The following is a 23,962-nucleotide window of genomic DNA, read 5'->3' on the forward strand; positions in this document are numbered from 1 at the left end:
GTCACAACGTTGTGCAAAGGTTGTGGATTGGTAACATCGTGATATAACGTTCTCACAACGTTATTATAACGTCAACGTGCAACGTTATTTCACAACGTTATAACAACGTTGCACATTCACGTTGTTAAATCGTTGTGCATTGGACAACGTTTTGTAACTACGTTTCTGAAACGTCGTGAAACGTCATAGAGTTTGCTTGTCGATAGTCATAAAGGTATAGAACTGCTTTATCAAAATCAATATGAATTTGTCAAAATACCAAGGTAGTAATGCATTACCTTTCTATATAGTATAGTATATTTAGTAAAAGCTGCAACTAAAATAACTAGATATTGAAATGTATTATCGTTGGATAAAATATCAATTTCAGATACAATTCATTCGATCATTGCATAAAATGTCTCTAAAGTTATATTATCGGGTATGTTTGGACCGACTCGCCGGAAGATTTATTAGAAAATGTGCTTATAGCTAATTGCTTTTTCCGGCTTAGTTTACTGAAAATTACATTCGTTAATCTTTATTTATGAATATAACACAATGCCTGATATAACTGAAAACACAACTGAGATGGTACAGTATCATGTCTCATGATACTGTATCTCACAGTTCAAGTATTTTTTTACATAGTTTGTTATTATCTGAAGTTAACCTGAGTGAGTGAGTGAGTGAGTTGGGTTAACGCCGCTTTTAACATTATTCCAGTCATATCACGGCATGTCAGCTTAATGTGGGAGGAAAGCCCGAAGTGATGCAGGTCTCAGACGTTTTCCACTTTGGTGAAACCCACGAGCACGGATATATATGGTGCTGACAAACCTGAAAACATAATCGGGGCGAACCGGGATTCAAACCCACAATCATAGGTTTCTGGCGTGCCCAAGGGACGCAACTCTGCACAACGAATCGCGACGCCTATGACGACTGGGCCTACCGTGCCCCCTCTGTTAACCTGAAGTCTCTGGAAGGATACTATGAAACCCTTCACTGCGCCTTGTTTGCATGTATTAACAACAAAACACATTTCAATTGGGCTTCAGCTCTTTATTGTATATCCTTTGTTACTATAATACTACCTCTCATTCTTCGATCCTCCGATAGGTGTCGCTCTGCGCAGGGCAGCACGATATATAGATCGAACACAAGTAAAAATATATAGTCCATAATAAGCAAATGTTGAACCCGCGAAGGAAAAGCTAATCCGTATTTCAATACTTTCAAAGTGTTGTAAAGGGGTAAGCAGATCCTGGAGCACATCAAGGGCAATCATTCCTATGCCTGCAGAACAAACAATGTAACATTACGTAATTTAGAGTTACGCATACATCCATATAAACAGACATCAAGACACAACAGACATCAAGATACAACAGACATCAAGATACAACGGAAATCAAGATACAACAAACTTCAAGACACAACAGACATCGAGACACAACAGACAGAAAGATACAACATACATCAAAATACAACAGGCATCAAAATACAACAGGCATAAAGATACAACGGACATCAAGATTCAACAGACATCAAGATACAACAGACATCAAGACACAACAGACATCAAGATACAATGGACATCAAGATACAGCAGGCATCAAGATACAACAGAGATCGAGATACAACAGACATCAAGATTCAACAGACATCAAGATACAACGGAAATCAAGATACAACAAACATTAAGACACAACAGACAGAAAGATACAACAGACATCAAGATACCGCAGACATCGAGATACAGCAGACATCAAGGTACACCAGACAACCAGATACAACAGGTATCAGAATACAACAGGCATCAAGATACAACAAACAACAAGATACAACGAACATCAAGATACAACAGACATCAAGATACACTGGACATCAAGATACAGCAGGCATCAAGATACAACAGAGATCGTGATACAACATATATCAAGACACAACAGACATCACGATTCAACGGACATCAAGATTCAACAGACGTCAAGATACAACGGAAATCAAGATACAACAAACATTAAGACACAACAGACAGAAAGATACAACAGACATCAAGATACCGCAGACATCGAGATACAGCAGACATCAAGGTACACCAGACAACCAGATACAACAGGTATCAGAATACAACAGGCATCAAGATACAACAGACATCAAGATACACTGGACATCAAGATACAGCAGGCATCAAGATACAACAGAGATCGTGATACAACATATATCAAGACACAACAGACATCACGATTCAACGGACATCAAGATTCAACAGACATGAAGATACAACGGACATCAAGATGCAATGGACATCAGGATACAGCAGGCATCAAGATACAACAGGGATCGAGATATAACATATATCAAGACACAACATACATCAGGATTCAACAGACATCAAGATTCAACAGACATCAAGATACAGCAGGCATCAAGATACACCAGAGATCGAGATACAACAGACATCAAGATACAACGGAAATCAAGATACAACAAACATCAGGACACAACAGACATCAAGACACAACAGACAGAAAGATACAACATACATCAGGATTCAACATATATCAAGATACCGCAGACATCGAGATACAGCAGACAACACATGTGTGTCTATGTTGGGATTTGAAGCCCTTGTTGTACCACTGCTGAGTGCTGCGTTAAACAACATGCAAACAATCAAACATGTAGACGTACGCAGGCGATAACTGTGCACATCTCATTGTGCTGATCCCACGTGACGCCGCAGCAGTTGCCCCTGTCCACTAGAGTCCAAGCATTATCGCACACAAAGTAGCGGCCGCACCCAGCAGGGTCAGGGTTGCTAAAAAGAGTATCATTGTTGGGGTCAGTGGCCCCAGAGCATTCCGCGTCACCCATCGAATCTGAAACACACGTCAAGTTAGAGAGATGGGGGAATCATATATATTACTGATACACACGTCAAGTTAGAGAGATGGGGGAGTCATATATATTACTGATACACACGTCAAGTTAGAGAGATGGGGGAATCATATATATTACTGATACACACGTCAAGTTAGAGATATGAGGGGAGTCATATATATTACTGATACACACGTCAAGTTAGAGAGATGGGGGAATCATATATATTACTGATACACACGTCAAGTTAGAGAGATGGGGGAATCATATATATTACTGATACACACGTCAAGTTAGAGATATGAGGGGAGTCATATATATTACTGATACACACGTCAAGTTAAAGAGATGGCGGAATCAGATATATTACTGATACACACGTCAAGTTAGAGAGAAAAGGGGAATCATATATATTACTGGTACACACGTCAAGTTAGAGAGATAAGGGGAGTCATATGTATTACTGATACACACGTCAAGTTAAAGATATGAGGGGAGTCATATATATTACTGATACACATGTAAAGTTAGAGTAAAAAGGGGAGTTATATACACTAATACACACGTCAAGTTAGAGAGATGAGGGGAGTCATATATATTACTGATACACACGTCAAGTTAAAGATATGAGGGGAGTCATATATATTACTGATACACACGTCACGTAAGAGAGAAGAGGTTGTCATATATATCACTGATACAAACGTAAAGTTAGTGGGATGAGGGGAGTCATACATATCGCTGTTCACATGTCAAGTTAGAGATATGAGGGGAGTCATATATATTACTGATACACACGTCAAGTTAAAGAGATGGCGGAATCAGATATATTACTGATACACACGTCAAGTTAGAGAGAAAAGGGGAATCATATATATTACTGATACACACGTCAAGTTAGAGATATGAGGGGAGTCATATATATTACTGATACACACGTCAAGTTAGAGAGATGGGGGAATCATATATATTACTGATACACACGTCAAGTTAGAGAGATGGGGGAATCATATATATTACTGATACACACGTCAAGTTAGAGATATGAGGGGAGTCATATATATTACTGATACACACGTCAAGTTAAAGAGATGGCGGAATCAGATATATTACTGATACACACGTCAAGTTAGAGAGAAAAGGGGAATCATATATATTACTGGTACACACGTCAAGTTAGAGAGATAAGGGGAGTCATATGTATTACTGATACACACGTCAAGTTAAAGATATGAGGGGAGTCATATATATTACTGATACACATGTAAAGTTAGAGTAAAAAGGGGAGTTATATACACTTATACACACGTCAAGTTAGAGAGATGAGGGGAGTCATATATATTACTGATACACACGTCAAGTTAAAGATATGAGGGGAGTCATATATATTACTGATACACACGTCACGTAAGAGAGAAGAGGTTGTCATATATATCACTGATACAAACGTAAAGTTAGTGGGATGAGGGGAGTCATACATATCGCTGTTCACATGTCAAGTTAGAGAGATGAGGGGAGTCATATGTATCACTGATACATACGTCAAGTTAGAGAGATGAGGGGAGTCATGAATATTACTGATACACACGTCAAGTTAGATATATGAGAGGAGTCATACATATTACTGAAACACGTCAAGTTAGAAAGATAAGGGGAAACCATATATATCACTGATACAAACGTCAAGTAAGAGAGAAGAGGTTGTCGTATATATCACTGATACACACGTCAAGTTAGAGAGATTAGGGGTGGCGTATATATCACTGATACACACGTCAAGTTAGAGAGAAGAGGTTGTCGTATATATCACTGATACACACGTCAAGTTAGAGAGACGAGGGTTGTCATATATATCACTGATACACACGTCAAGTAAGAGAGAAGAGGTTGTCGTATATATTACTGATACACACGTCAAGTAAGAGAGATGAGGGTTGTCATATATATCATTGATATACACGTCAAGTTAGAGACGAGGGTTGTCATATATATCACTGATACACATGACAAGTAAGAGAGATGAGGGTTGTCATATATATTACTAATACACACTTCAAGTTAGAGAGATGAGGGTTGTCATATATATTACTGATACACACGTCAAGTTAGAGAGAAGAGGTTGTCATATATATGACTGATACACGCGTCAAGTTAGACAGATGAGTGTTGTCAAATATATCACAGATACAAACGTAAAGTTAGAGAGACGAGGGGAGTCATATGTATCACTGATACACACGTCAAGTTAGATATATGAGGGGAGTCATATATATCACTTAAACACACGTCAAGTAAGAGAGATGAGGGGAGTCATATATATCACTGATATACACTTCAAGTTAGAGGGATGAGGGGAATCATATGTATCGCTGATACACACGTCAAGTTAGGGAGATGAGGGGAGTCATGTATATTACTGATACACATGTCAAGTTAGAGAGAAGAGGTTGTCGTATATATCACTGATACACACGTCAAGTTAGAGAGATGAGGGTTGTCATATAAATCGATGATACACACGTCAAGTAAGAGAGAAGAGGTTGTCGTATATATTTCTGATACACACGTCAAGTAAGAGAGATGAGGGTTGTCATATATATCACTGATATACACGTCAAGTTAGAGACGAGGGTTGTCATATATATCACTGATACACATGACAAGTAAGAGAGAAGAGGTTGTCATATATATCACTGATACACACGTCAAGTTAGGGAGTTTAGAGGAGTCATGTATATCACTGATACACACGTCAAGTAAGAGATATGAGGTTTGTCATATATATTACTGATACACGCGTCAAGTAATAGAGATGAGGGTTGTCATATATATTATTGATACACACGTCAAGTTAGAGAGATGAGGGTTGTCATATATATCACTGATACACACGTCAAGTTAGAGAGAAGAGGTTGTCAGATATGTCACTGATACACATGTCAAGTAAGAGTGAAGAAGTTGTCATATATATCACTGATACACACGTCAAGTAAGAGAGATGAGGGCTGTCATTTATATCACTGATACACACGTCAAGTTAGAGAGAAGAGGTTGTCATATGTATGACTGATACAGGCGTCAAGTTAGAGAGATGAGTGTTGTCAAATATATCACTGATACAAACGTAAAGTTAGAGAGATGAGGGGAGTCATATGTATCACTGATACACACGTCAAGTTAGATATATGAGGGGAGTCATATATATCACTAATACCCACGTCAAGTTAGAGAGATGAGGGGAGTCATATATATCACTGTTCACATGTCAAGTTAGAGATATGATGGGAATCATATATATTACTGATACACACGTCCAGTTTAGAGAGATTAGGGGAGTCATATAAATCACTGATACATATGTCAAATTAGAGAGAAGAGGTTGTCATATATATCACTGATATACATGTCAAGTTAGAGAGATCAGGGGAGTCATATAAATCACTTATACAAACGTCAAGTTAGAGAGATGAGGGGAGTCATGTATATGACTGATACACACGTCAAGTTAGAGAGAAGAGGTTGTCATATATATCACTGATACACACGTCAAGTTAGAGAGATGAGCGTTGTCATATATATCACTGATACAAACGTTAAGTTAGTGGGATGAGGGGAGTCATATATATCACTGTTCACATGTCAAGTTAGGAATATGAGGGGAGTCCTATATATTACTGATACACACGTCAAGTTAGAGAGATGAGGGGAGTCATATATATCACTGATACACACGTCAAGTTATAGAGAAGAGGTTGTCATATATATCACTGATACACACGTCAAGTTAAAGAGAAGAGGTTGTCATGTATATCGATGATACACACGTCAAGTTAGAGAGATAATGGGAAATCATATATATCACTGATACACACGTCAAGTTAGAGAGATGAGGGGAGTCATCTATATCACTGATACAAACGTTAAATTAATTGGATGAGGGGAGTCATATATATCACTGATACACACATCAAGTTAGAGAAATAAGGGGATTCAAGTTAGAGAAATAAGGGGATTCATATATGTGACTGATACAAACGTCAAGTTAGAGAAATAAGGGGAGTCATATATATCACTGATACACACGTCAAGTTAGAGAAATAAGGGGAGTCATATATATCACTGGTACACACGTCAAGTTAGAGAAATAAGGGGAGTCATATATATCACTGATACACACGTCACGTTAGAGAAAAGAGGTTGTCATGTATATCACTGATACACACGTCAAGGTAGCGAGAAGAGGTTCTCATATATATCACTGATACAAACGAAAAGTTAGTGGGATGAGGGGAAGCATATATATTACTGATACACACGTCAAGTGAAATATATGAGGGGAGTCATATATATTACTGATACACAGGTCAAGTAAGAGAGAAGAGGTTGTCATATATATCACTGATACAAACGTTAAGTTAGTGGGATGAGGGGAGTCATACATATCACTGTTCACATGTAAAGTTAGAGAGATGAGGGGAGTCATACATATCACTGATACACACGTCATGTTAGAGAGATAAGGGGAAATCAGATATATCACTGATACAAACGTCAAGTAAGAGAGAAGAGGTTGTCGTATATATCACTGATACACACGTCAAGTTAGAGAGAAGAGGTTGTCGTATATATCACTGATACACACGTCAAGTTAGAGAGATAAGGGGAGTCATATGTATTACCTATACACACGTCAAGTTAAAGAGATGGCGGAATCATATATATTACTGATACACACGTCAAGTTAGAGGTATGAGGGGAGTCATATACATTACTGATACACACGTCAAGTTAGAGAGATAAGGGGAGTCATATGTATTACCTATACACACGTCAAGTTAAAGAGATGGCGGAATCATATATATTACTGATACACATGTCAAGTTAGAGAGAAAAGGGGAATCATATATATTACTGATACACACGTCAAGTTAGAGAGATAAGGGGAGTCATATGTATTCCTGATACACACGTCAAGTAAGAGAGAAGAGGTTGTCATATATATCACTGATACAAACGTAAAGTTAGTGGGATGAGGGGAATCATATATATTACTGATACACACGTCAAGTTAAAGATATGAGGGGAGTCATATATATTACTGATACACACGTCAAGTAAGAGAGAAGAGGTTGTCATATATATCACTGATACAAACGTAATGTTAGTGGGATGAGGGGAGTCATAAATATCACTGTTCACATGTCAAGTTAGAGAGATGAGGGGAGTCATATGTATCACTGATACACACGTCAAGTTAGAGAGATGAGTGGAGTCATGAATATGACTGATACACACGTCAGGTTAGAGAAATGAGGGGAATCATATATATCACTGAAACACACGTCAAGTTAGATATATGAGGGGAGTCATGTATATCACTGAAACACACGTCAAGTTAGATATATGAGGGGAGTCATATATATCACTGATACACACGTCATGTTAGAGAGATAAGGGGAAATCATATATATCACTGATACAAACGTCAAGTAAGAGAGAAGAGGTTGTCGTATATATCACTGATACACACGTCAAGTTATAGAGAAGAGGTTGTCGTATATATCACTGATACACACGTCAAGTTAGAGAGATTAGGGGTGGCGTATATATCACTGATACACACGTGAAGTTAGAGAGAAGAGGTTGTCGTATATATCACTGATACACACGTCAAGTTAGAGAGACGAGGGTTGTCATATATATCATTGATACACACGTCAAGTAAGAGAGAAGAGGTTGTCGTATATATTACTGATACACACGTCAAGTAAGAGAGATGAGGGTTGTCATATATATCACTGATATACACGTCAAGTTAGAGACGAGGGTTGTTATATATATCACTGATAGACATGACAACTAAGAGAGATGAGGGTTGTCATATATATTACTAATACACACTTCAAGTTAGAGAGATGAGGGTTGTCATATATATTACTGATACACACGTCAAGTTAGAGAGAAGAGGTTTTCATATATATGACTGATACACGCGTCAAGTTAGAGAGATGAGTGTTGTCAAATATATCACTGATACAAACGTAAAGTTAGAGAGATGAGGGGAGTCATATGTATCACTGATACACACGTCAAGTTAGATACATGAGGGGAGTCATATATATCACTTAAACACACGTCAAGTTAGAGAGATGAGGGGAGTCATATATATCACTGATATACACTTCAAGTTAGAGGGATGAGGGGAATCATATGTATCGCCGATACACACGTCAAGTTAGAGAGATGAGGGGAGTCATGTATATTACTGATACACACGTGAAGTTAGAGTGATAAGGGTTGTCATATATACCACTGATACACACGTCAAGTTAGAGAGAAGAGCTTGTCGTTTATATCACTGATACACACGTCAAGTTAGAGAGAAGAGGTTGTCATATATATGACTGATACACGCGTCAAGTTAGAGAGATGGGTGTTGTCAAATATATCACTGATACAAACGTAAAGTTAGAGAGATCAGGGGAGTCATATGTATCACTGATACACACGTCAAGTTAGATACATGAGGGGAGTCATATATATCACTGAAACACACGTCAAGTTAGGGAGTTTAGAGGAGTCATGTATATCACTGATACACACGTCAAGTAAGAGATATGAGGGTTGTCATATATATCACTGATATACACGTCAAGTTAGAGACGAGGGTTGTTATATATATCACTGATACACATGACAACTAAGAGAGATGAGGGTTGTCATATATATTACTAATACACACTTCAAGTTAGAGAGATGAGGGTTGTCATATATATTACTGATACACACGTCAAGTTAGAGAGAAGAGGTTTTCATATATATGACTGATACACGCGTCAAGTTAGAGAGATGAGTGTTGTCAAATATATCACTGATACAAACGTAAAGTTAGAGAGATGAGGGGAGTCATATGTATCACTGATACACACGTCAAGTTAGATACATGAGGGGAGTCATATATATCACTTAAACACACGTCAAGTTAGAGGGATGAGGGGAGTCATATATATCACTGATATACACTTCAAGTTAGAGGGATGAGGGGAATCATATGTATCGCCGATACACACGTCAAGTTAGAGAGATGAGGGGAGTCATGTATATTACTGATACACACGTGAAGTTAGAGTGATAAGGGGAGTCATATATACCACTGATACACACGTCAAGTTAGAGATATGGGTGTTGTCAAATATATCACTGATACAAACGTCAAGTTAGAGAGATCAGGGGAGTCATATGTATCACTGATACACACGTCAAGTTAGATACATGAGGGGAGTCATATATATCACTGAAACACACGTCAAGTTAGGGAGTTTAGAGGAGTCATGTATATCACTGATACACACGTCAAGTAAGAGATATGAGTGTTGTCATATATATTACTGATACACACGTCAAGTAATAGAGATGAGGGTTGTCATATATATTATTGATACACACGTCAAGTTAGAGAGATGATGGTTGTCATATATATCAATGATACACACGTCAAGTTAGAGAGAAGAGGTTGTCATATATATCACTGATACACACGTAAAGTAAGAGAGAAGAGGTTGTCATATATATATCACTGATACACACGTCAAGTAAGAGAGATGAGGGTTGTAATTTATATCACTGATACACACGTCAAGTTAGAGAGAAGAGGTTTTCATATGCATGACTGATACAGGCGTCAATTTAGAGAGATGAGGGGAGTCATATATATCACTTAAACACACGTCAAGTTAGAGAGATGAGGGGAGTCATGTATATTACTGATACACATGTCAAGTTAGAGTGATAAGGGAAGTCATATATACCACTGATACACACGTCAAGTTAGAGAGAAGAGGTTGTCATATATTTCACTGATACACACTTCAAGTTAGAGAGATCAGGGGAGTCATATATATCACTGTTCACATGTCAAGTTAGAGATATGAGGGGATTCATATATATTACTGATACACACGTCCAGTTTAGAGAGATTAGGGGAGTCATATATACCACTGATATACATGTCAAGTTAGAGAGATCAGGGGAGTCATATATATCACTGATACACACGTCAAGTTAGAGAGATAATGGGAAATCATATATATGACTGATACACACGTCAACTTAGAGAGATGAGGGGAGTCATCTTTATCACTAATACAAACGTTAAGTTAGTGGGACGGAGGAGTCATATATATCACTGATACACACGTCAAGTTAGAGAGATAAGGGGAAATCAGATATATCACTGATACACACGTCAAGTTAGAGAAATAAGGGGAGTCATATATATCACTGATACAAACGTCAAGTTACAGAAAAGGGAATCATATATATCACTCATACACACGTCAAGTTAGAGAGAAGAGGTTGTAATATATATCACTGATACACACGTCAAGGTAGCGAGAAGAGGTTGTCATATATATCACTGATACAAACGTAAAGTTAGTGGGATGAGTGGAAGCATATATATTACTGATACTCACGTCAAGTTAAAGATATGAGGGGAGTCATATATATTACTGATACACAGGTCAAGTAAGAGAGAAGAGGTTGTCATATATATCACTGATAGAAACGTAAAGTTGGTGGGATGAGGGGAGTCATACATATCACTGTTCACATGTCAAGTTAGAGAGATGAGGGGAGCCATATGTATCACTGATATACATGTCAAGTTAGAGAGATCAGGGGACTCATATGTATCACTGATACAAACGTCAAGTTAGAGAGATGAGGGGAGTCATATGTATCACTGATACACATGTCAAGTTAGATACATGAGGGGAGTCATATATATCACTTAAACACACGTCAAGTTAGAGAGATGAGGGGAGTGATATATATCACTGATATACACTTCAAGTTAGAGGGATGAGGGGAATCATATCTATCGCCGATACACAAGTCAAGTTAGAGAGATGAGGGGAGTCATGTATATTACTGATACACACGTGAAGTTAGAGTGATAAGGGGAGTCATATATACCACTGATACACACGTCAAGGTAGAGAGAAGAGCTTGCCGTATATATCACTGATACACACGTCAAGTTAGAGAGAAGAGGTTGTCATATACATGACTGATACACGCGTCAAGTTAGAGAGATGGGTGTTGTCAAATATATCACTGATACACACGTCAAGTAAGAGATATGAGGGTTGTCATATATATTACTGATACACACGTCAAGTAATAGAGATGAGGGTTGTCATATATATTATTGATACACACGTCTAGTTAGAGAGATGAGGGTTGTCATATATATCAATGATACACACGTCAAGTTAGAGAGAAGAGGTTGTCATTTATATCACTGATACACACGTCAAGTAAGAGAGAAGAGGTTGTCATATATATCACTGATACACACGTCAAGTAAGAGAGATGAGGGTTGTAATTTATATCACTGATACACACGTCAAGTTAGAGAGAAGAGGTTTTCATATGCATGACTGATAAAGGCGTCAAGTTAGAGAGATGAGGGGAGTCATATGTATCACTGATACACACGTCAAGTTAGACATATGAGGGGAGTCATACATATCACTTAAACACACGTCAAGTTAGAGAGATGAGGGGAGTCATGTATATTACTGATACACATGTCAAGTTAGAGTGATAAGGGAAGTCATATATACCACTGATACACACGTCAAGTTAGAGAGAAGAGGTTGTCATATATTTCACTGATACACACGTCAAGTTAGAGAGATCAGGGGAGTCATATATATTACTGATACACACGTCCAGTTTAGAGAGATTAGGGGAGTCATATATATCACTGATATACATGTCAAGTTAGAGAGAAGAGGTTGTCATGTATATCACTGATACACACGTCAAGTTAGAGAGATAATGGGAAATCATATATATGACTGATACACACGTCAAGTTAGAGAGATGAGGGGAGTCATCTTTATCACTGATACAAACGTTAAGTTAGTGGGATTGAGGAGTCATATATATCACTGATACACACGTCAAGTTAGAGAGATAAGGGGAAATCAGATATATCACTGATACACACGTCAAGTTAGAGAAATAAGGGGAGTCATATATATCACTGATACAAACGTCAAGTTAGAGAAATAAGGGGAGTCATATATATCACTGATACACATGACAAGTTAGAGAAATAAGGGGAATTATATATATCTCTCATACACACGTCAAGTTAGAGAGAAGAGGTTGTCATGTATATCACTGATACACACGTCAAGGTAGCGAGAAGAGGTTGTCATATATATCACTGATACAAACGTAAAGTTGGGTGGGATGAGGGGAAGCATATATATTAATGATACTCACGTCAAGTTAAAGATATGAGGGGAGTCATATATATTTCTGATACACAGGTCAAGTAAGAGAGATGAGGGTTGTAATTTATATCACTGATACACACGTCAAGTTAGAGAGAAGAGGTTTTCCTATGCATGACTGATACAGGCGTCAAGTTAGAGAAATAAGGGGAGTCATATATATCACTGATACAAACGTCAAGTTAGAGAAATAAGGGGAGTCATATATATCACTGATACACATGTCAAGTTAGAGAAATAAGGGGAATCATATATATCACTCATACACACGTCAAGTTAGAGAGAAGAGGTTGTCATGTATATCACTGATACACACGTCAAGGTAGCGAGAAGAGGTTGTCATATATATCACTGATACAAACGTAAAGTTAGTGGGATGAGGGGAAGCATATATATTACTGATACTCACGTCAAGTTAAAGATATGAGGGGAGTCATATATATTTCTGATACACACGTCAAGTAAGAGAGAAGAGGTTGTCATATATATCACTGATAGAAACGTAAAGTTGGTGGGATGAGGGGAGTCATACATATCACTGTTCACATGTCAAGTTAGATAGATGAGGGGAGCCATATGTATCACTGATACACACGTCAAGTTAGAGAGATGAGGGGAGTCATATATATCACTGTTCACATGTCAAGTTAGAGATATGAGGGGAGTCATATATATTACTGATACACACGTCCAGTTTAGAGAGATTAAGGGAGTCATATATATCACTGATACACACGTCAAGTAAGAGAGAAGAGGTTGTCATATATATCACTCATACACACGTCAAGTTAGAGAGAAGAGGTTGTCATATATATCACTGATATACATGTCAAGTTAGAGAGATGAGGGAAGTCATGTATATCACTGATACACACATCAAGTTAGAGAGAAGAGGTTGTCATATATATCACTGATACACACGTCAAGTTAGAGAGATGAAAGTTGTCATATATATCACTGATACAAACGTTAAGTTAGTGGGATGAGGTGAGTCATATATATCACTATTCACATGTCAAGTTAGAGAAATAAGGGGAATCATATATATCACTCATACACACGTCAAGTTAGAGAGAAGAGGTTGTCATGTATATCACTGATACACACGTCAAGGTAGCGAGAAGAGGTTGTCATATATATCACTGATACAAACGTAAAGTTGGTGGGATGAGGGGAGTCATACATATCACTGTTCACATGTCAAGTTAGAGAGATGAGGGGAGCCATATGTATCACTGATACACACGTCAAGTTAGAGAGATGAGGGGAGTCATATATATCACTGTTCACATGTCAAGTTAGAGATATGAGGGGAGTCATATATATTACTGATACACACGTCCAGTTTAGAGAGATTAAGGGAGTCATATATATCACTGATACACACGTCAAGTAAGAGAGAAGAGGTTGTCATATATATCACTGATATACATGTCAAGTTAGAGAGATCAGGGGAGTCATATATATCACTGATACAAACTTCAAGTTAGAGAGATGAGGGGAGTCATGTATATCACTGATACACACGTCAACTTAGAGAGAAGAGGTTGTCATATATATCACTGATACACACGTCAAGTTAGAGATATGAGTGTTGTCATATATATCACTGATAGAAACGTTAAGTTAGTGGGATGAGGGGAGTCATATATATCACAGTTCACATGTCAAGTTAGGGACATGAGGGTAGTCCTATATATTAGTGATACACACGTCAAGTTAATAAGATGAGGGGAGTCATATATATCACTGATACACACGTCAAGTTAGAGAGAAGAGGTTGTCTTATATATTACTGATACACACGTCAAGTTAGAGAGAAGAGGTTGTCATGTATATCACTGATACACACGTCAAGTTAGAGAGATAATGGGAAATCATATATATCACTGATACACACGTCAAGTTAGAGAGATGAGGGGAGTCATCTATATCACTGATACAAACGTTAAGTTAGTGGGATGAGGGGAGTCATATATATCACTGATACACACGTCAAGTTAGAGAGATGAGGGGAGTCATGAATATTACTGAAATACACGTCAAGGTAGAGAGATGAGAGGAGTCATATATATCACTGTTCACATGTCAAGTTAGAGATATGAGGGGAGTCATATATATTACTGATACACACGTCCAGTTTAGAGAGATTAGGGGAGTCATATAAATCACTGATACACACGTCAAATTAGAGAGAAGACGTTGTCATATATATCACTGATATACATGTCAAGTTAGAGAGATCAGGGGAGTCATATATATCACTGATACAAACGTCAAGTTAGAGAGATGAGGGGAGTCATGTATATCACTGATACACACGTCAACTTAGAGAGAAGAGGTTGTCATATATATCACTGATACACACGTCAAGTTAGAGAGATGAGTGTTGTCATATATATCACTGATAGAAACGTTAAGTTAGTGGGATGAGGGGAGTCATATATATCACTGTTCACATGTCAAGTTAGGGACATGAGGGGAGTCCTCTATATTAGTGATACACACGTCAAGTTAGTAAGATGAGGGGAGTCATATATATCACTGATACACACGTCAAGTTAGAGAGAAGAGGTTGTCTTATATATCACTGATACACACGTCAAGTTAGAGAGAAGAGGTTGTCATGTATATCACTGATACACACGTCAAGTTAGAGAGATAATGAAAAAATCATATATATCACTGATACACACGTCAAGTTAGAGAGATGAGGGGAGTCATCTATATCACTGATACAAACGTTAAGTTAGTGGGATGAGGGGAGTCATATATATCACTTATACACACGTCAAGTTAGAGAGATAAGGGTTAATCATATATATCACTGATACACACGTCAAGTTAGAGAAATAAGGGGAGTCATATATATCACTGATACAAACGTCAAGTTAGAGAAATAAGGGGAGTCATATATATCACTGATACAGACGTCAAGTTAGAGAGAAGAGGTTGTCATATATATCACTGATATAAACGTAATGTTAGTGGGATGAGGGGAGTCATACATATCACTGTTCACATGTCAAGTTAGAGAGATGAGGGGAGTCATATATATCACTGATACACACGTCATGTTAGAGACATAAGGGGAAATCATATATATCACTGATACAAACGTCAAGTAAGAGAGAAGAGGTTGTCGTATATATCACTGATACATACGTCAAGTAAGAGAGAAGAGGTTGTCGTATATATCACTGATACACACGTCAAGTTAGAGAGAAGAGGTTGTCGTATATATCACTGATACACACGTCAAGTTAGAGAGACGAGGGTTCTCATATATATCACTGATACACACGTCAAGTAAGAGAGAAGAGGTCGTGGTATATATTACTGATACACACGTCAAGTAAGAGAGATGAGGGTTGTCATGTATATCACTGATATACACGTCAATTTATAGACGAGGGTTGTCATATATATCACTGATACACATGACAAGTAAGACAGATGAGGGTTGTGATATATATTACTGATACACACGTCAAGTTAGAGAGATGAGGGGAGTCATATATATCACTGTTCACATGTCAAGTTAGAGATATGAGGGGAGTCATATATATTACTGATACACACGTCCAGTTTAGAAAGATTAGGGGAGTCATATAAATCACTGATACACATGTCAAATGAGAGAGAAGAGGTTGTTATATATATCACTGATATACATGTCAAGTTAGAGAGATCCGGGGAGTCATATATATCACTGATACAAACGTCAAGTTAGAGAGATGAGGGGAGTCATGTATATCACTGATACACACGTCAAGTTAGAGAGAAGAGGTTGTCATATATATCACTGATACACACGTCAAGTTAGAGAGATGAGTGTTCTCATATATATCACTGATACAAACGTTAAGCTAGTGGGATGAGGGGAGTCATATATATCACTGTTCACATGTCAAGTAAGAGAGAAGAGGTTGTCACATATATCACTGATACACACGTCAAGTTAGAGAGATAATGGGAAATTATATATATCACTGATACACACGTCAAGTTAGAGAGATGAGGGGAGTCATATATATTACTGATACACACGTCCAGTTTAGAGAGATTAGGGGAGTCATATAAATCACTGATACACATGTCAAATTAGAGAGAGCAGGTTGTCATATTTATCACTGATATACATGTCAAGTTAGAGAGATCAGGGGAGTCATATATATCACTCATACAAACGTCAAGTTAGAGAGATGAGGGGAGTCATGTATATCACTGATACACACGTCAAGTAAGAGTGATGAGGGTTGTCATTTATATCACTGATACACACGTCAAGTTAGAGAGAAGTGGTTGCCATATATATGACTGATACAGGCGTCAAGTTAGAGAGATGAGTGTTGTCAAATATATCACTGATACACACGTCAAGTTAGAGGGAAGAGGTTGTCATATATATCACTGATACACACGTCAAGTTAGATAGACGAGGGTTGTCATATATATCACTGATACACACGTCAAGTTATAGAGAAGAGGTTGTCATGTATATCACTGATACACACGTCAAGTTAGAGAGATGAGGGGAGTCATATATATCACTGATACACACGTCAAGTTAGAGAGAAGAGGTTGTCATATATATCACTGATACACACGTCAAGTTAGATAGACGAGGGTTGTCATATATATCACTGATACACACGTCAAGTTATAGAGAAGAGGTTGTCATGTATATCACTGATACACACGTCAAGTTAGAGAGATGAGGGGAGTCATATATATCACTGATACAAATGTTAAGTTAGTGGGATGAGGGGAGTCATATATATCACTGTTCACATGTCAAGTTAGAGATTTGAGGGGAGTCATATATATTACTGATACACACGTCAAGTTAGAGAAATAAGGGGAGTCATACATATCACTGATACAAACGTCATGTTAGAGAGATAAGGGGAATTCATATATATCAGTGATACACACGTCAAGGTAGCGAGATGGGGAAATCATATATATTTCTGGTACACACGTCAAATAAGAGAGATGAGGGTTTTCATATATATCGCTGATACACACGTCAAGTAAGAGAGATGAGGGTTGTCATATACATCACTGATACACACGTCAAGTTAGAGAGATGAGGGTTGTCATATATATCACTGATACACACGTCAAGGTAAAGAGATGAGGGGAGTTACATATATCACTTATACAAACGTCAAGTTAGGGAGTTGAGGGGAGTCATGTATATTACTGATACACACGTCAAGTTAGAGAGATGAGGGGAGTCATGTATATTACTGATACACACGCCAAGTTAGAGAGATGAGGGGAGTCATGTATATTACTGATACACACGTCAAGTTAGAGAGATGAGGGGAGTCATATATATCACTGATACACACGTCGAGTTAGAGAGATGAGGGGAGTCATGTATATTACTGATACACACGTCAAGTTAGCGAAATAAGGGGAGTCATATATGTTACTGATACACACGTCAAGTTAGAGAGATGAAGGTTGTCATATATATCACTGATACACACGTCAAGTTAGAGAGATGAGGGGAGTCATGTATATCACTGATACAAACGTTAAGTTAGTGGGATGAGGGGAGTCATATATATCACTGATACACACGTCAAGTTAGAGAGATGAGGGGAGTCATGTATATCACTGATACACACGTCAAGTTAGAGAGATGAAGGTTGTCATATATATCACTGATACACACGTCAAGTTAGAGAGATGAGGGGAGTCATGTATATTACTGATATACACGTTAAGTTAGAGAGATGAGGGGAGTCATGTATATTTCTGGTACACACGTCATGTAAGAGAGATGAGGGTTGTCATATATATCACTGATACACACGTCAAGTTAGAGAGATGAGTGTTGTCATATATATCACTGATACACACGTCAAGTTAGAGAGAAGAGGTTGTCATATATATCACTGATACACACGTCAAGTTAGAGAGAAGAGGTTGTCATATACATCACTGATACACACGTCAAGTTAAAGAGATGAGGGGAGTCATATATATCACTGATACACACGTCAAGTTAGAGAGAAGAGGTTGTCATATATATCACTGATACACACGTCAAGTTAGAGAGATAAGTGTTGTCATATATATAACTGATACACACGTCAAGTAAGATAGATGAGGGTTGTCATATATATCACTGATACGCACGTCTAGTTAGAGAGATGAGGGGAGTCATATGTATCACTGATCCACACGTCAAGTTAGAGAGATGAGGGGAGTCATGTATATTACTGATACACACGTCAAGTTAGAGAGATGAGTGGAATCATATATATCACAGAAACACAAGTCAAGTTAAATATATGAGGGGAGTCATATATATCACTTAAACACACGTCAAGTTAGAGAGATGAGGGGAGTCATATATATATCACTGATATACACTTCAAGTTAGAGGGATGAGGGGAATCATATGTATCGCTGATACACACGTCAAGTTAGAGAGATGAGGGTTTTCATATATATTACTGATAGACACGTCAAGTTAGAGATATGAGGGGAGTCATTTATACCACTGATACACATGTCAAGTTAGAGAGAGGAGGTGGTCATATATATCACTGATACACACGTCAAGTTAGAGAGAAGAGGTTGTCATATATATCACTGATACACACGTCAAGCTAGAGAGATGAGTGTTGTCATATATATCACTGATACACACGTCAAGTAAGATAGATGAGGGGAGTCATATGTATCACTGATACACACGTCAAGTTAGAGATATGAGGTGAGTCATGTATATTACTGATATACACGTCAAGTTAGAGAGATGAGGGGAGTCATATATATCACTGATACAAACGTTAAGTTAGTGGAATGAGGCGAGTCATGTATATCACTGATACAAACGTCAAGTTAGAGAGATGAGTGTTGTCATATATATCACTGATACACACGTCAAGTTAGAGAGAAGAGGTTGTCATATATATCACTGATACACACGTCAAGTTAGAGAGAAGAGGTTGTCATATACATCACTGATACACACGTCAAGTTAAAGGGATGAGGGGAGTCATATATAACACAGATACACACGTCAAGTTAGAGATATGAGGGGAGTCATTTATACCACTGATACACACGTCAAGTTAGAGAGAAGAGGTTGTCATATATATCACTGATACACACGTCAAGCTAGAGAGATGAGTGTTGTCATATATATCACTGATACACACGTCAAGTAAGATAGATGAGGGTTGTCATATATATCACTGATACGCACGTCAAGTTAGAGAGATGAGGTGAGTCATATGTATCACTGATACACACGTCAAGTTAGAGAGATGAGGGTTGTCATATATATCACTGATACGCACGTCAAGTTAGAGAGATGAGGTGAGTCATATGTATCACTGATACACACGTCAAGTTAGAGAGATGAGTGGAATCATATATATCACTGAAACACACGTCAAGTTAGATATATGGGGGGAGTCATATATATATCACTTAAACACACGTCAAGTTAGAGAGATGAGGGGAGTCATATATATATCACCGATACACACGTCAAGGTAGAGAGATGAGGGGAGTTACATATATCACTGATACAAACGTCAAGTTAGAGAGATGAGGTGAGTCATGTATATTACTGATACACACGTCAAGTTAGAGAGATGAGGGGAGTCATGTATATTACTGATACACACGTCAAGTTAGAGAGATGAGGGGAGTCATGTATATTACTGATACACACGTCAAGTTAGAGAGATGAGGGGAGTCATGTATATTACTGATACACAAGCCAAGTTAGAGAGATGAGGTGAGTCATGTATATTACTGATACACACGTCAAGTTAGAGAGATGCGGGGAGTCATGTATATTACTGATACACACGTCAAGTTAGAGAGATGAGGGGAGTCATGTATATAACTGATACACACGTCAAGTTAGAGAGATGAGTGGAATCATATATATCACTGAAACACACGTCAAGTTAGATATATGGGGGGAGTCATATATATCACTTAAACACACGTCAAGTTAGAGAGATGAGGGGAGTCATATATATATCACTGATATACACTTCAAGTTAGAGAGATGAGGGGAGTCATGTATATTACTGATACACACGCCAAGTTAGAGAGATGAGGGGAGTCATGTATATTACTGATACACACGTCAAGTGAGAGAGATGAGGGGAGTCATGTATATTACTGATACACACGTCAAGTTAGAGAGATGAGGGGAGTCATGTATATCACTGATACAAACGTCAAGTTAGAGAGATGAGGTGAGTCATGTATATTACTGATACACACGTCAAGTGAGAGAGATGGGGGGAGTCATGTATATTACTGATACACAAGCCAAGTTAGAGAGATGAGGTGAGTCATGTATATTACTGATACACACGTCAAGTTAGAGAGATGAGGGGAGTCATGTATATTACTGATACACACGTCAAGTTAGAGAGATGAGGGGAGTCATGTATATTACTGATACACACGTCAAGTTAGAGAGATGAGTGGAATCATATATATCACTGAAACACACGTCAAGTTAGATATATGGGGGGAGTCATATATATCACTTAAACACACGTCAAGTTAGAGAGATGAGGGGAGTGATATATATATCACTGATATACACTTCAAGTTAGAGAGATGAGGGGAGTCATGTATATTACTGATACACACGCCAAGTTAGAGAGATGAGGGGAGTCATGTATATTACTGATACACACGTCAAGTTAGAGAGATGAGGGGAGTCATGTATATTACTGATACACACGTCAAGTTAGAGAGATGAGGGGAGTCATGTATATTACTGATACACACGTCAAGTTAGAGAGATGAGGGGAGTCATGTATATTACTGATACACACGTCAAGTTAGAGAGATGCGGGGAGTCATGTATATTACTGATACACACGTCAAGTTAGAGAGACGAGAATAATTATATATATCACTGATGCACACGTGAAGGTGAATCACGTAATGAATGAGAAGACGTTAACCGAAACGCTCGAGATACCGCATCGATTTTACGGGACCAGGTGAGCCACTCCGGTACATTCTTCACTGGGCGTTTTCAAGGCTAATAACTAGAGCCGATCGATCAAAAACATATTTCATAGTTATATTAAAATAATCGAGACTTAAATTTCATATTTTAAAAAAAATAAACACTCAGATAATTTGGATCTAAATCAATACTCAATTTTAATGCAGGAAACGATCAATCTTTGCCGGACGGACCGTACATCTCACGACCAAGATATTTTGCAGGCACATCAGTTGTTTCCCCTTTCAACGGGTGGAGTTTATTCAGATCAGTATAATTAATGTATTTTGGCCTTTAATTACTTGATGTTATGTTAACATGAAGACTTCAATTATTTAAACATACTATCTCAGGACAATTAAGAAACTCATTATGAAAAAACAACATTACCCCGTTTAAACTTGAATGTATTAAGTCATACTAAGACATAATTATGTAAACTCATGAAAGTAATATATGTATTTCTGTTTTTACTTAACTATTTTGATTTCTTATAGGGAGCAGACAAAATAATGAAGATAAAGATGGTGGGCACAATTCATCCTTATTTGGTATTTTTTTCAGAAACAATATTTTTTTTTTCAACAGTGATGTACATATAAATGCATCTTAAAATATGTTTTGTATTTTAGATAAGAAGAGATGATCTCAAAATTAATGTCATAATATAAGTTTTAGATGGAAACCCAATATTACAGTTAATTATTAAATTAGTAATACTCGGCAAAGCCTCTTTCTAATCGTGACAGATTAATCGTGTGAAGATTTTTCGGTAACAACCGAACACAGTGGTTAATCCTCTGTATCATCCAACATCATTCTTCCAACTTTTTCAATTTGTAGTCAGTAATTAGCAGTGTCTTCAGTGTAAAACGTGCTGCTTACAGCTTCAGGAGCAGAGTCATTAGTGGTGTCATTTGATTGTGACGTCATGGTAACCAGTGACGTCACAATGGTGGCAAAGCACCGTGATGTAATTTCATTGCAGCGATATCTACAGTGTAGATATCTCTTGATCTAATCCAAGCGATATTTCCCTTTGGGAGCCAGTTTTTGATGATAAATAACTGATACACATGTCAAGTTAGAGAGACATGAAAGAGAGAGATATAGAAATCATATATATCGCTGATATATACATTAAACTAGAGATGCTTGGGGGATTCAAATATACCCCCGACATACACGCTTATTTAGACAGGAGATTCTAAACTAAAGATGAGGTAAGACAACGAGACCCTGACAAATAATGCAGCCTTACCACCCCCATGACACATCTGGAAGCAGGTGACAGCGACGAGGAACAGCACTGTACAGACAGAAGACTTCATGATGCTGGGCGATACAGCACCCACGACCACAGCTGCTTTATACACCGGATGACGTGACAGCCAGGACCCCCATGGTTGTTTGCATATCACAGTCAATCAACGGGTAATTGAAATACGAAAAATTTTAGTTACATGTAATTAAATTTTCTGATTCACCAGATACAATTACTACCCTTGTTGTGAATGTAGCTGCCGTGATATGCAGTAGAGTTGATGTGTTATACAGTATAGTTATTGTGTTATACAGTATAGCTGCCGTGATATACAGTAGAGTTGATGTGTTATACAGTATAGTTATTGTGTTATACAGTATAGCTGCCGTGATATACAGTAGAGTTGATGTGTTATACAGTATAGTTATTGTGTTAAACAGTATAGCTGCCGTGATATACAGTAGAGTTGATGTGTTATACAGTATAGTTATTGTGTTATAC

At 37.8% G+C, this 23,962-nt stretch overlaps 1 long non-coding RNA gene across 1 annotated transcript; it reads right to left on the reverse strand.

Annotated features, from left to right (window-relative positions):
• Positions 1–1,046: 1,046 nt before the first annotated feature.
• Positions 1,047–23,529, reverse strand: LOC124113956. The gene is made up of 3 exons (XR_006857835.2): positions 23,459–23,529; positions 2,680–2,867; positions 1,047–1,278 (listed from the first exon to the last, which is right to left on the reverse strand). It is a non-coding gene; the product is annotated as an uncharacterized LOC124113956 (long non-coding RNA).
• Positions 23,530–23,962: the final 433 nt, after the last annotated feature.

This window comes from Haliotis rufescens, unplaced genomic scaffold (assembly GCF_023055435.1).
Source record: "Haliotis rufescens isolate VD_foot unplaced genomic scaffold, xgHalRufe1.0.p SCAF_18, whole genome shotgun sequence".
Lineage (NCBI taxonomy): Eukaryota > Metazoa > Mollusca > Gastropoda > Lepetellida > Haliotidae > Haliotis > Haliotis rufescens.